Source organism: Triturus cristatus, chromosome 9, assembly GCF_964204655.1.
Source record: "Triturus cristatus chromosome 9, aTriCri1.1, whole genome shotgun sequence".
Classification (NCBI taxonomy): domain Eukaryota; kingdom Metazoa; phylum Chordata; class Amphibia; order Caudata; family Salamandridae; genus Triturus; species Triturus cristatus.
Window position 1 is genome coordinate 620,004,865 of NC_140592.1, and position 15,692 is coordinate 620,020,556.

Sequence of the window (15,692 nt, forward strand, 5' to 3'; positions counted from 1 at the left end):
CAAAGCCAGAAAGTATCCCAAGAAACTTGTTAAGCGCTCCTTCAAACGTGCCACTAATAACAATTGTGATGAATTACTCGAGCCACCCATGGAGAAACCACTGTCAGAACGACTAACCTTTGTAAACACTTACAGTACTCTGGCCAATGGTATACAAAAATGTGTCCGCAAACATTGGCGGATTTTGAACAGTTGCAATGACAAAATTCCCCTTCCTCTTTTCTTGTTTAAGAGAGGTACAAACCTACGGGATACACTAGTACACACTCGGCCCAAAGGTGTACCCCTCAAAGCTGTCGAGACACTATGGGACCTTCCTGCAGTTCAAGGTCATTTTCCTGTGGCGCTTGCGCTATCTGTCCACAAACCCAACAGTCCAAAACCATAAATATAGGAACCAATAGACCGTGGGTACAGATGCATTTGACTAACTGCAACAGCGATAACTTGATCTACCTAATTACTTGCCCATGCAAAATCCAGTACGTTGGTATGACTACTGGAAAGTCAAGCTCCGCATGCTGGAACACAAGAACACTTTCAGGTGTAAGAAAACAACCACGAAATTGACAAAACATTTTGTAGATTGTGATCACAAAGCCGAAGATTTCTCATGGACAGTGTTGGAAAAACCATACATACCAACACATATCAGTGATGTGTCCAAATTCCTTTTCATTAAGGAAAAAAAATTGATTTTTAAATTACACAATGATACACAAGGTTTAAATGATGCCATACCATGGAGTGCTCTGTAGAGACACATGGCAATACTACTGATCTCAATGACCGGTCGGTTAAGGTTCAGATGGCTCTGGATACATGATAGAGTATAGAGGACAGGTGATGATTACGCAACATGACAAATATTGATGTGTCGTGTAGACATTGCAGGTTGAATCTGCTTAGATAATAGAATCACTTCCCCTTAGGTCTAATACAATTTTGGAGGTCTTTGGGAGAACATATGGAGTGAGGGCCTCTATGTAATACACAACATAGGAAGAATGTCTAATACCCATCGCAATCTAACACTCGGATTATCCATTGTAATAGGAATGCCATTTGCATATGATGAGAGCTAGTTTGGGTAGGTCATTCTGCAGTTCCATTTGGCCCTGCTCAGCACGTTTCTTATTGTATTTTAATGAATTAACCAGTAGTGAGGCAATAGAGATTGTAAAAGATGTCAAGGTGACCGATGCACGCGGCATCAGGATTTTCTTGAGCACATCACCATAAACATTTTGGCTTTTATCTCCTTTTCTACTTTTGAAATCATCATGGAACTACTATATCCGGGCTGTGTTACGTCACTTTGTAGTTTTAGACAGCGGCTCCCGGCACAAGTCTTACATAATTAACCAGTGCCTAGGGAGATAATATGGAGACAGTTTGGTGACAGATGAAGACAATGACATCTAAGACCCATACTATTCGCAGTATTGAGATTTCCTTCAGTATGGGCATATGATGAGTATTGGGCGTTCTGTTGTTATGTAGTAAATTACTATTAAACTACAATTTCCGGGCTGCGCTAGGTCACCCTGTAGTTCGGTGTGACGTGTTGATTGAGCGCCCCAGTCTTCCCGATAGCTTTCAGCTGTGGGGATTTTTCCCGATCTGAAGAAGCATGATCTGCCTGTCCGGTACCTCCATATCTAGCTCAGGTCGAGCCAGAGGTAACGACGTACAGGTAAGAAGAGCCTTTGCCTGTTTGTTTTGGTTCGTGTATGGGTGCGGCGACTTTTTCTTTTCACTTGTGAACACCGCTCCACTAATTTCAATGCCGAGTAGGTATTGTCAAGGCACTCACTCTAGATTGTAGGGCTATGAAGAACATGCACCATAGCTTTTTGATTTACACACTGATCGAGTGATGACATTTTTATTTGGACACTGCACGCAATAGTGATCAGGTCTGGGATTCTCAGATCCTGAACATGCACAAGGATGACACGTTTTGTTGAGACTTATGGCACGTTCTTTATAAGATGAGTAGAGTACTACTCAGATTGTATTTGTATTTGTATTTTGTATTTTGTATTGGCATTTATAAGGCGCGTAAATCACCCGTAGGTTTCAAAGCGCCCGCAGAAACTCCAATGATGAACAAGTCGTCAGACACAGTTAGAATAACCAGGTTTTCAGAAGTTTGCGGAACTTCAAATGGTTTGGTTCAATCCTCATAGGGAGAGGGAGAGAGTTCCAGATCAGCGGGGCTATTTTAGAGAAGGATCTGTCTCCGTTTCTAACCGTCCGAACTTTGGGGATGGAGAGAAGGTGCTTGTAGGATGATCTGAGCGTTCTAGTCGAATGATAGGCTATGAGTTTGTTGGCGAGATATAGGGGGCCTTTGCCGTTTAAGGTTTTGTGAACCAGGCAACAAAGTTTAAATTCGATGCGCTTTTTTACAGGAAGCCAATGTAACGACCTCAAGCTGGGGGCCAAGGAAGTGCGAGAGGGGAGATCAAGGACCATCCTAGCAGTGGTGTTTTGCAAGACCTGGAGCTTATTCAAAAGATTTTCATTAATGGATGCAAAAAGCGCATTCCCATAGTCCAGGCGCTTAATAATTAGTCCCTGGACCAGAGGCAGACGGGAGGGAAGGGGAATCCATTTGATAATTTTCTTCAGGTTGCGCATAAGCCTGAAACTGGAGCGCACAATGCTATTGATCTGGTCAGACATAGAGAGTTTGTTGTCCAACACTATCCCTAGATTTCAGGCTGATGTTTTGGGAGGGGGGCACGGGCCTAAAGTTGGAGGCCACCAATCGTCGCTCCAAAATTTGTGAGCATTTCCGAAAAGTAGCATCTCTGTTTTGTCTGCATTAAGTAACAGATAATTATTTGACATCCACTCTTTTACCGTAATCATACATTGTTGGAATCTGAGTTTGACATTGGTGGGATCAATTCCTAGAGTGATGAGAATTTGTGTGTCGTCGGCATAGGACACGGTTTCAAAACCGTGTGCTTTGATTAATCTAGCCAGTGGTGACACATAAAGATTAAAAAGTGTGGGGCTTAATATGGAGCCTTGTGGCACGCCCTTGTCTACTTCCTGACCCGAAGAGGAGAATTTGTCGACTTGAACTTTAGAGCTACGTCCGCTCAGAAAACTTTTGATCCACATTAAAGCTGAGCCTTCGACACCCACCTCCACAAGGCGTTTTAGAAGAATACTATGTGAGATGGTGTCGAAGGCAGCAGATAAGTCTAGTAAAACCAGGATGGAGGGCTGTTTTACATCGAGGGCGAGTCTTATATTATCCACCATTTCAATTAGAGCAGTTTCAGTGCTGTGAAATGCTCTAAATCCAGACTGAGAAGGATCCAACAATTTGTTGGCTTCTAAGTGTTTGGTAAGTTGGGAATTGACCAGAGATTCCAGGACCTTTCCAAACAGGGGAAGGAGGGAGATGGGGCGGTAGTTTAAAGGCAGAGTTGGGTCAGCAGTTGGTTTTTTTAGAATGGGTCTGATGACGGCTTTCTTCCAGTGAGAGGGCATGGTTGATTGGGAGAGTGTGAGATTAAGGGTTCCGGTCAGGTAAGGAATGAGGATGGGGGCAATTTTGGAGATAATTGAAGATGATGCCGGATCGGTGGGGGAGCCTGAAGTAATTCTAGACAGTGTAGATGTTACATCGAGTTCCGTAAATGAATGGAAGTCCTTCAAAATGGTAAACGGAGTGGGAAGAGTCAAGCTTATTGGCTGCTTACAAGGTAGGTCAGTGGTGATGGGGTTGAGAAAAGTTTTATAAATATCATTTACTTTGTTGTAAAAGAATGAAGAGAGAGTATTGACCCATTCATAGGAAGCTACTGTGGCAGGTAGACAGGACGCAGGACTGGAGAATTCTTTGACTATTTTATAGAGTTCTCTGTGGGAGTTAGCAGCCCGATCTATCCTGCCACCCAGATAGACTCTTTTTGCAGAGGCAATGTCTCCCATGTATTGGTGATGGGATTTTTTATATTGAATTCTGTCGTAGGGGTTTTAAGAATGCCTCCATTTACGTTCAAGTGCCCTAACGGCAGATTTCATTATTTTGAGTTCAGGGGTAAACCAAGGGGATAGTTTAGTTGGACATCTGCTGGGTTTACTAGGGGCAATGCTATCTAGGGCTGCAGTAATAGCTTGATCAAGATAGATCGCAGCTTGGTTAGGATTGGTTAGAAGTATGATGGGTGTAGGGGAAAAATGCGTGGAAAAGGCTTCCGGACTAATCTTATTCCAATGTCTACTTGAGCTGACTCTTTTCTTAGGAGGGGGAGGGATTGAGTTAAGGTGGATATGGAATTTGATGGTGTAATGATCGGACCAAAGGACCGGTAAAAGTTGATCCAGTTTTAATTTATTGGATTTGGTAAATAAAAGTTCCAGGGTGTGACCGGCGGTATGGGTGGGGCCGGTTACCAGTTGGTTTAAACCTAATGTGTTCATACTTGTGATGAGTTCGTTTGTGTGAGGGTCCTGTAGAGATTCGGAGTGATAATTAAAATCTCCTAGGAGAAAAACTTTGTCAGAGGAGAGAGCAAGGGAGGCAATAGTTTCAGTGAGTTTATTTACAAAGCTCGTTTTGGTTCCAGGCGGCCTATAGAGGAGGGCACCTTTCCAAGACTCTTTACTCCCCAAGGTAATTGTGAAGGTACAAATTTCGCCCCAATCAGCAAGATGAGAATCAGTGAGGTGAAGTTTGATGTTAGACCTGTAGGCAATAGCAATTCCTCCACCTTTTTTATTCGTCCTGTCCAGCCTCGAGATTTTATATTCATGGGGAAGGGCTACTGCAATGTCGGGTAATGCAGAGTCTGAAAGCCAGGTTTCAGTAATGAAACACAGGTCTGGCTTGTCTGCGTCAAGAAGCGCCCAGATTTCTAATTGATGTTTAGGGAGGGATCGAGCATTACAGTACAGGCAAGTTAGAAACTTGGGTGCAGGGAGTAATTTGGGGGTAAAGCCTGTGCTCACTTTTAGTAGGTGTCGGCAAAGGAGGAGGGACTGCTTGGAGAGGGAATTACAAAGGGAGGAGGAAAAATTATCAGATAAGTTGAAGGTTGGGCGATCAATATTCAATGCATGGAGCTCAGAACTTGAGTATTGGAGAAACGCCATGGAGAAGAAGTTACAGAAGGAACAAAACGAAAATCAAGCAGCAATCCCGGCGCCTGGCGACGGTCAGGCGCGGACGGGCGCAGACGGGCTTGCCTTTTGCGCGCCCGCTGCGCGCGTCCGCTCTGCGCACTCGTTATATGCCGGGAGTGGGCGGGACCGCGACAGCAGCAGCCACAACTAGATTGCTGACCTGATCAACTCACCGGAAGTGAGTATGTGTAAACTGGTTGTTTTACCCCTCCGCACGATCGGCACAAGCCGCGGCGGACCGGGCGGACACCTGAAATCAAGGTGGGCAGCAAAATTAAACGAACACAGTATTTTTAAAAAGCACACAAAGCAGTTTTAAAAACACGCTAAAATATTAAAATATATGTGGAAATAATTGCGCTGAAATTGACCTGGATTTTCGAAGAGGTCTGAAGAGGTAATCTGCTGCGCGCGTCCGCTCTGCGCACTCGTTATATGCCGGGAGTGGCCGGGACCGCAACAGCAGCAGCCACAACTAGATTGCTGACCTGATCAACTCACCGGAAGTGAGTATGTGTAAACTGGGTGTTTTACCCCTCCGCACGATCGGCACAAGCCGCGGCGGACCGGGGGGACACCTGAAATCAAGGTGGGCAGCAAAATTGAACGAACACAGTATTTTTAAAAAGCACACAAAGCAGTTTTAAAAACACGCTAAAATATTAAAATATATGTGGAAATAATTGCGCTGAAATTGACCTGGATTTTCGAAGAGGTCTGAAGAGGTAATCTGCTGCGCGCGTCCGCTCTGCGCACTCGCTATATGCCGGGAGTGGGCGGGACCGCGACAGCAGCAGCCACAACTAGATTGCTGACCTGATCAACTCACCGGAAGTGAGTATGTGTAAACTGGGTGTTTTACCCCTCCGCACGATCGGCACAAGCCACGGCGGACCTGGGGGACACCTGAAATCAAGGTGAGCAGCAAAATTGAACGAACACAGTATTTTTAAAAAGCACACAAAGCAGTTTTAAAAACACGCTAAAATATTAAAATATATGTGGAAATAATTGCGCTGAAATTGACCTGGATTTTCGAAGAGGTCTGAAGAGGTAATCTGCTGCGCGCGTCCGCTCTGCGCACTCGCTATATGCTGGGAGTGGGCGGGACCGCGACAGCAGCAGCCACAACTAGATTGCTGACCTGATCAACTCCCCGGAAGTGAGTATGTGTAAACTGGGTGTTTTACCCCTCCGCACGACCGGCACAAGCCACGGCGGACCGGGGGGACACCTGAAATCAAGGTGGGCAGCAAAATTGAACGAACACAGTATTTTTAAAAAGCACACAAAGCAGTTTTAAAAACACGCTAAAATATTAAAATATATGTGGAAATAATTGCGCTGAAATTGACCTGGATTTTCGAAGAGGTCTGAAGAGGTAATTGTGCTTGTAATACTAGAAATAATCACACTTAGATAATACTAGAAATAATCACACTTATGCATGAGTGAATTTAACATCTTTCAAAAATGCAATCACGCTGAAGATTTGTAATGATCGCTATTCCTTAATCGCTGTCATTTACAGCAGGTGAGGTGCACCCCATTTCATAGTATAAATCTTGCACCAGTCTATTGATTTGGAGATGTCGATATTTTATTTATCTTTTGTACAATAAGTAGCGAGACTGTTGTTTGGATACAAAGGGTTGCACACGTGTGGAATTAGGTATTAAGGGCTGACACAGGTTGTTGGTAGTTTTACCTTTTCCCTCTCCCCTTGTTTTTCCAAGAGCGGGCCTCTTTGACCTGAGTTGTTACCAGGTGAGGGGAGGTCTAGTCCTCGTACAAGACGTGTGAGGGCAAAAACGTTTCAATTGCTTTTGTTGTACCATAGATATACAGTTGATTGGGGTTGAGAGTTGACATACCTCAATACATACCACCATTCTGTGGACTCTGTACATGAGTTTCAGTTCGAACCATCATTCTAGCGTTGCTAAGTTCTTGTTATGATTGTGTTTCCAGACTGTCAGTCATCCTCTAACTGCAGCTGGAGCACCAACGCAATCTCTGCGCTCAAAAATAAAGTATCTTTGAACATATATTCTACCCTGTGAATATCTTTAAATGATTACAACAAATGGCGACGATCGGCTAGCAACTGGAAAGGGAGTCAAAGAGAGCGAAGAGGGATTATTAATCCTGTTTATTAATCCTGTTGGTTAAGTATTCCTCGTATTCAAGAATCGACTTGAATGGATTTTAAATAAGAAGAAACTTTCTCTAAAAGAATCTATGCGACTTACAGAAACGGATACAAAGTAAGAAAGAAACTTTGGTTATTGACTTATAAATATGTTTTGATGTATACACGTTTCACGTAGATTTCAACTTCGTGATATCGAATCAACTAATTAATGAATATACGTCGAACAACTCCTTGAAAGTATTGACAACTGTCTAATTTACGAGGGATACTTACAGAGAAATTATCTTCCTTGCAAAATTGGATTATAATTGAGTGTAGTTTCCCCAAAAAACAAGTCGGACTTGGAACATCAGAAACATATGTGGAGCGTGAAAGTGTTGGCTAGTTGTTGAGGGATATATGCACGGAACAATTATTATCCTTGCAGTTTGGATTGTAATTGAGTGTGGCTCCCTTGGAAGCAACTTGCAATTGAAGCTGTAGAAACATATGCGGAACGATTGATTGAACTGTGCATCGTGTATATGTTTCCAACTTTGTTTTACTTCAAGACATATTTGAGATGGAAATAAAATTCATCAAATAAGAAGCGGCGTCCGTTACCGTTCAAACAACCACAAGGCATCAGATTCTCCGTTCTTGTGGCCGTTGTTAGGTGATGAAATCGCCTTCATACCCGCACTGCTGAATCCTGCGTCGCCTCTGAATTCCATGCTGAACGTGAGCGAACTGACATCAGCAGCGTACTTACGTACGGACGACTAGGAGCGGAACAACGTCATTGACGCACAGGCGCACAAATAACCCGTCAGCCATTTATTTTTTAAACTATTATTATTTTCGTTACGTGTTACTAAGGCAAACTCAAGCTAGCAAATCAACGAACTCACGTTTGGGCATTACATCTACGACGATTAAGAACATAGCACAGAAACGGAATAGCCCACCGACTAGAGGAAGTGTAAACAGTGAGGAAAAGATATTGTATGTATTAAACGCGAGTTTAAAAAAAAATGTCAAAATAACCTAGGAGAAACAAACATTGGGAAAGAATAACTCTTTGTTCTTATTGAGGTATACATTGAGTCATATAATTGTAGAAAGTATAATTTACTTTTGTTTGATTCTTTAGCACCACTGTACACATTCCCACAAATTATATATTTACTTAGCTCGTAATGGAAACTGCTACTGTAATCCCACCACCTCTATTTTTGCAACAACCAGGTGATCCTCTCATCGAATGGGATGAATGGATTGAGATATTTGAAAATTACATAGAGGCATTAGACGGTAAGGATTACAGTGCTTCAAGGAAAAAAGTGTTATTATTAAATACATTGGGGAAAGAAGATCAGCATGCCTTCAAGTTCTTGCCTGTGGGGGTTGACTCTGAAGGTAGAGTGATTTCCAATGTGTACATGGAGGCTACAGCTAGGTTAATGAAACAATATGCCAAAGAGGTAAACATAGTAATGTGTAGGCATACATTTTACACTCAACCTCAAAAACAAGATGAGACTATAGATCAATTTGTAACACGCCTATGTGAATTATCTCTCAATTGTCAATTTGGTGCAATGAGGGAGAAAATGATTAGAGATCAATTTATTGTACAGTGTTGCAACAAGAAAATGCAGGAGAGGCTATGGGCGGCAAAGAACCCTACATTGTCAAATGCCATTGATATTGCAAAAGTAGTAGAACAATCAGAACTTTGCATGAAAGAAATGGAAAAGAAAGAAAGCACCACTGCAGTAACTTGTGTTAGTCAAGTTGATGTTGCTGCAGTGAATTCCAATAAGAATTCTGAAACACTTGGAAAAAAAAAGCTTTCCTACAAAAAGAAGTAGTAGTAATCCCATAGACCAGTGGTTCCCAAACTGGGGTCCGGGGACCCCCAGGGGTCCTTGACACATTCCTAGGGGGTCCGCAGGCAGCAGTTTTAAAAGCATTGCAAAGTTTCTTTTATAATCAGCAGTTTTGGGTCAGCAATAAGTGTCAAGATAAATCTAATCTAGTGATTAATGTACCTGCTGTAGAGAGAAGGGGGTTTTGTCCAGTGGCAGCTTTGACTCATCTTAGGAAGTGCTGATGGTTAATATGCCTGCTGCAAAGAATATCCACCACGCATTTCTTTTAAAACAGTATTTTGTTTTGTGCATAACTCAGTGGGTTCCTGCTTTTGCCACAGAGATTCTTTTGTTACTGTGCAGTTCACAAGTTCCAATCGTAGTCTAGCACAGTGAGCTATGAACTGCCATCAAGGAGCTGCATGCAAACTGCAAGGTACAAGTTAGTAGGTCATGCTTTTTCCCAGTCTTTCTTTAACCAGATGCTACTAAAAAGGTTTGTTTGGGTAGAAATAAATCCTTATTATTAAAGTCAATGCTAACCCCTGTGTTATGTTCTGAATCCTAAGTGTGTGCTTCTCCAGACCAAGCACTCATAAAAAATGCCTACCAGTATGGATGACAAGTGAATCCTACACCTTTAGTCCCCTTTGCCTTATGTAACATTTTCTATTCACTGATTTACACACATGATTAATTGTCTCTGTATGTGTGTGATGTAGAGTGTTTTGACAGCCTACAGTGGTATGAGAGGTGCTATAAAACAAATTAAATACATGTGACAGTGGGGCTAGGAGAGATGAGAGGCACTGTTGGAGGGTAGTAGTGATAAAATCCCTGAAGATTGTCAATCATTGAAGATTGACAAAAGATTGTTGTATCCTGGTGCATAGTAAGGTCATTGTTTACTATGCATTAATAGCGAATACAATTTATTATATAATGACAAATGTATTGTAACATGCACCCTTTTCCCCCAATTTTTCTGTTGGTGAAAATGACTCTTTGCAATGGTCAGGCTCACTCGCTGCACTTGATGTGCACTGTATGGGGACTGGTCTGATAACATTTGCCAGAGCAGCTTTAGGTGTCCAGTCCAGCCTTGGCAGGAGCAGGAGCCTCTGGCTGTGAAATAAAACCAAACAATGAAAAGTTAGTCGTGAGATGCAGCACCAACCTTCTCATTAGAATTTTTCAATTTTTGCAAATATTTGTAATATAAAAAAACTAAAATCTTTAGTAATTCAAGTCGTCTTTGTTTGATGTGCACACGTGTGTGTTTTTTTGTTTTAATGTTTGCGATTTAAATCCCACAAATTGCTAGGGGGTCCCCGGCTTCCATTAGTGACTCAAAGGGGGTCCTCGGGAGTGAAAAGTTTGGGAACCACTGCCATAGACAACAACAAAGTTTCTGAAAGGATTTGTACTAGATGTGGTAGTACATACCATACTGCAGATTATAAGAAATGTTACGCTATTGACAAAGAGTACAAAAAGTGTGGTCGTAAAGGCCATTTTTACAAGATGTGCAAAACTTTCAAACCCAAAATAGCTGTAGTACAAGGTGCTGTGAGAAATACACCATCATATGTGATGGCAGGTTTGAACAAAATTTTGTGTGTGAATGAGGAAAATAATTTGAATCCTTTAGGGAGGAGAACAAGACCCAAAGCAATATTTTCAATACATGGGAAAGAGATTGAGTTAATGGTTGACTCTGGTTCGTTTTGGACGATCATTCCACAAGTAATGTTCAAGCAAAACTGGCCCAATGTTGAATTACTTCCAAAAGACATTAACCCTAGTGGGTATCAGGGCGAAAATATTGATATCATAGGATATATGGTAGCGGATATCACTTTCCATGACAGATGTGTTAAAGGCAAAGTATGTAGTTCATACTGGACCACCTATATTAGGGTGGGCACACCAATACGACCTACATATAATCATAAATCCTAGGGCAACCCACCAAGTGATGGTAGTGGATGAGATCACTACAGATACCATTGTTCAGAGTATGGAAAACTTGTTTTCGGAGGAAATAGGGGAACTCAAAGGGTATGTCCACAAAATTGTTCTTAAACCTGATGCTATTCCCATGCAGCATAAAGTAAGGAAAGTTCCCATAATTGCAAGACAAGAAGTCAAACGCATGCTCAGTGAAATGGTGGAACAGGGAATCATAGAACAAATCGAAACATCAAGTTGGATTTCGCCCATGGTTATCACGAGCAAACCTGATGGCAGTTACAGGTTCTGTGTGGACTTGAGCACTTTAAACCAGAACATTGTAGTAGACAATTACCCATTACCTAATATAAATGAATTGATTTTATCCTTGAAGGGAGGAAAATACTTCTCTAAATTAGATTTACACAGTGCGTATCATCAAATTAAATTACATTCGGATTCCAAACCATTAACGGCATTTATTACAACAGAAGGAATATTTCAATTCACTAGAATGCCGTTTGGTTTGGCATCCGCTGCTGGAGTTTTTCAAAGAATGATGGGGTCAGTTCTGAAGAACACGAAGAATGTTCTATATTTCCAAGATGACGTGTTAGTATTTGGTGACACGAAAGAACATCATGACTTAGTTTTAAAGGATGTTTTAAGTAAGATGGATAACGCTGGTTTAACTCTTAGAAAAGAGAAATGCAAGTTTGCGGTTGAAGAAGTGGAATACTTAGGTTACACTTTGTCTATTGAAGGCTTCAAACCAAAACGTGATCTACTTGAAGCCATAAAAAAAGCCCCAGCATCTACAGATAAGGATCAACTTAGATCGTTTCTAGGTCTCATAGAGTACTATGCAAAATGTGTACACAATTTTGTGGAGAAAACAGAGAAGATTAAAATGCTTCTCAGAAAAGGTTACAAATTTGTGTAGGGTAGCGAACAATAGGATGAATATGATCAAATTAAAATAGAAATCTGTGAGGCCGGTTTTAACCCCATTTGACACCAAGTTAAAATCGATCCTGACAGTAGATGCCAGTGCAGTTGGGATAGGAGCTGTATTGGCACAAATACATCAATCTGGGGTTAAAACAGTAGCGTTACCAGTTCTGAAAGAAATTACTCGGTGATAGAGAGGGAAGCCCTTGCTGCTGCATGGGGAGTGGAGTATTTTAGGATGTATTTATGGGGTTTCAAATTCATTTTACAAACAGATCATAAGCCCCTTATCAAGATTCTATCTCCGGGTGGTGCAGGTAAAGGATCAGCAAGATTAAGTAGGTTGGCTGCTCGTCTACAGGAGAATCTCTACAAAATAGAATATATTGCTGGATGGAAGAACAGTGTAACTGATGGATTGTCCAGATTACCGTTACCATGGGACATGGTAGATAAGTTAGGTGTTGAGTCTTTTCAGTGTGAGGGTGCTGTAGCTACTGTTGATGAACTTGTTGAGCTTTGCACCGGTGCTGTAGACAAGAACCGATGGAAAGATAGTATGTTGAAGGATGAGGTCATGCAGGCTGTCAAGGATTTAATCGTTAAAGGTGGTAGGAGAGAGAGCACCATTCCAATTGTGTCAGGGCAAAAAGAGAGAATTTGTGTCTCTACCCACCTCGATCACTAAGTCCCTGACCTAGTACCTCTTTCTGTCCCCTCCTCCATCTCTCTCCCTCTAAACCTTTGTAGTGTGGGTTGACTCTCCGCAACACTCACCACGGAACAGTGCCGCCCTTTTTGATTACCTCATTAACCTTGTGGAGCATGGGCACTGGACCATTAACAGGCTCCTGGTCCCCCTCCTCTCCTATTTGACTTGGGAGATAAATAACATATACATCATATACCCAAGGGTGTTATATGTGACTTAGACTTGTTCAATTATAGAGTAGAGTACAAGTTTGTTTTGTTTAATTGTATATTTTAATTTATTTACATTTCATAGAAAAATTGTTATTCGATACATGCTTTACTTAAAACTGTAAAGGGAAGAGGATATGTTATATTCTGGTTGTGGGCACTTTAAATGTTAAGTTCCTACCATCATTCTAGTGTTGCTAAGTTCTTGTTATGATTGTGTTTCCAGACTGTCAGTTATCCTCTAACTGCAGCGGGAGCACCAACGTAATCTCTGCGCTCAAAATAAAGTATATTTGAACATATATTCTACCCTGTGAATATCTTTATATGATTACAACATACTACAATGTGTGTTTTTTCACAGGTACCATCTGTATCCCGTCCATACGGAGGATTTGTATGTGGTACATAAGGTTGTATTGATTCCAACCTTTTGTTCTTTTCTTTCCTACTTGCTCTTTTTTCTATTTTGTGGTTACACTGTTGAGTCACTTCTTTTTAATGCAGTAGCAATGACAAGTTTAGACAAATCCTGAAGAAAGCCATGGACGACTAGTCCAGAAGGCTGAAACATGCAGAGCTAATTTACAAGCAGTTATGATTGAAAACTGCTTTTTGCACTGTTTTTAACAAGGATTACAAGAGATATCCCAATAAAAGTTTTTCTCTCTTGTGAATCCTTTTTTACATTTCACTTTCACATTATTGCACTGCACTCATCACTCCCACACACTGTTTGTGATCACATCTAGTTGCCGTAAGAGCTTGCTCTTTCCTGTCTCTTTGTTCCTCCTACATGACCCATGCAAGTTATTCATCCACTAGAAATCCCTCTATGATCAAGAGGCCCAGTGGATGGTAGGAAGGATACCCAGATGATGATACTGATTACTTCGGTGAGTGATGGGAATCCGATTTGTCTTAAGGGTCTTTCTCTTTTTTAATTTCTTGCTGTAGTACTCCTGGTGTTATATATGTTCAGAGGAATTCCCTCAGAGTGGGTTCTGTTTTAGGAGACTTCCGGACTAGGTGTTTTTTTTGGTAAGATTGATTGGGGAAGAAATCTGTGGCAGGTCTATAAATATCCCTTTGACCCTCCACCAAATCGTAGTTTTTTTTTTTTAATCTTTTTTTTTTATTACAGAATTGCCCTTCTCTCAGGCTTTCACAAAGTACATCTAGGCCCACTGAGAGCAACTCTATATGCAGCAGGGTGCTTCGTCAGAGTGCTGCACTCCTACTCACCCTTCTATTTAAGTGAGAATCTGAAAATCTCTGGAGCAAATAGGGGTTCCAGAAATGCCCAATCCCTGCTCCTGGAACCCCCTACCTTCAGTCGAGAACAGATATGAGCCAGTCATTTTCTGGTAGTGCCACAAGAATCTGGAACTCCTTACCTCCCTCCCTTTGCCTAACAACCTGCATAGTCACCTTCAAAAAGGACCTCAAGCTCCTCCTATTTGACAGACACCTGGGTTAATCACCCTCAACCATACCCAAGTACTCTATCCAGGAGACTATTGTAGTGTTATATGACTTCCTTTTCCATTGTTTCCTAATTGAATGTATTGTTCTATTCAGGAACCCATCTCTGGTTGCCAGGAGAAAGTTCAGAACCTTCTGGGCTTTTTCCAGAGGAACTGGTTTTGGCTGTAGGTTCGATTAATGGCAGTCCACCAATAATGCTCCATTAATTTCTTGCATGTGGCAGTGATCCCCAAGTGTCCTTCGTGTGCAATTTTCATTAAAAGTGGCCTGAGAGAAATGGGAGAAATTAACTTCTAGTGCATATCTGATTTTCAATAGACAATTCAGGAACAAGCTTGAGCAAAAGGTCTCAAATCATCAGGAAGGTTACGTAAAGGAGGTCAACCATTCCTGATGTGCTCCATGATGTGCTCCATGACTTTCTTAAGGACCTCATACTAGGAGATAGCTTCCAACCAAGCACTTTCAGAGATAGACTCATGGCAGGGAGACACAGCATCCAAAGCAGCAACCACACATTCGCAATCTTCTTTGATATCATCATTTACAGGTAGAGGAAGACGCAAAAGACAGTCAGCTCGCTAATTCCTCTCCCCTTACATGTAGTTTATGACAAAATTGTACTTTTGTAGTTTAGAAAGTAAAAGCACCAAACTAGATGAAGCTTTGCCTAATCCATTGTCTTTAAGGATTTTACAGGCAATTCTATTATACACTCTTCTGGGACCCTGTTAGTTCCACCAGAAGATTCACAATGTGATACACAGAGTTTTGACTCTGTACTCTCTACTCCTGTTTCTCAAAATGGCTCTTTCCAGAGTTCACAGTGTTCTCACACTATGGATGACTACAATTCTGGAACCGTTCTCACCAAAAGGATTTCCAGATTGCCATCACGATTTGCTAATTATGATTTAACCTAAAAAAAAAAATCTTTTTTATGGGAAAAGATGATGTAGTGTTATATGTCTTCCTTTTCCATTGTTTCCTAATGATGTATGCATTGTTCTATTGTGGAACCCATCTCTGGTTGCCAGGAGAAAGATCAGAACCTTCTGGACTTTCTCCTGAGCAACTGGTGTTGGCTGCAGGTCTGTTTCCCTTGAACTTGTTTTCCACAAATAAACAACGGTTAAAGATTTACTTTGTTGTAAAGTGGAGCCGGACACGAGTGAAGAAGTAAGTTCTTTATTCCAGAAAAAGAAACACTGGTGCAGCAA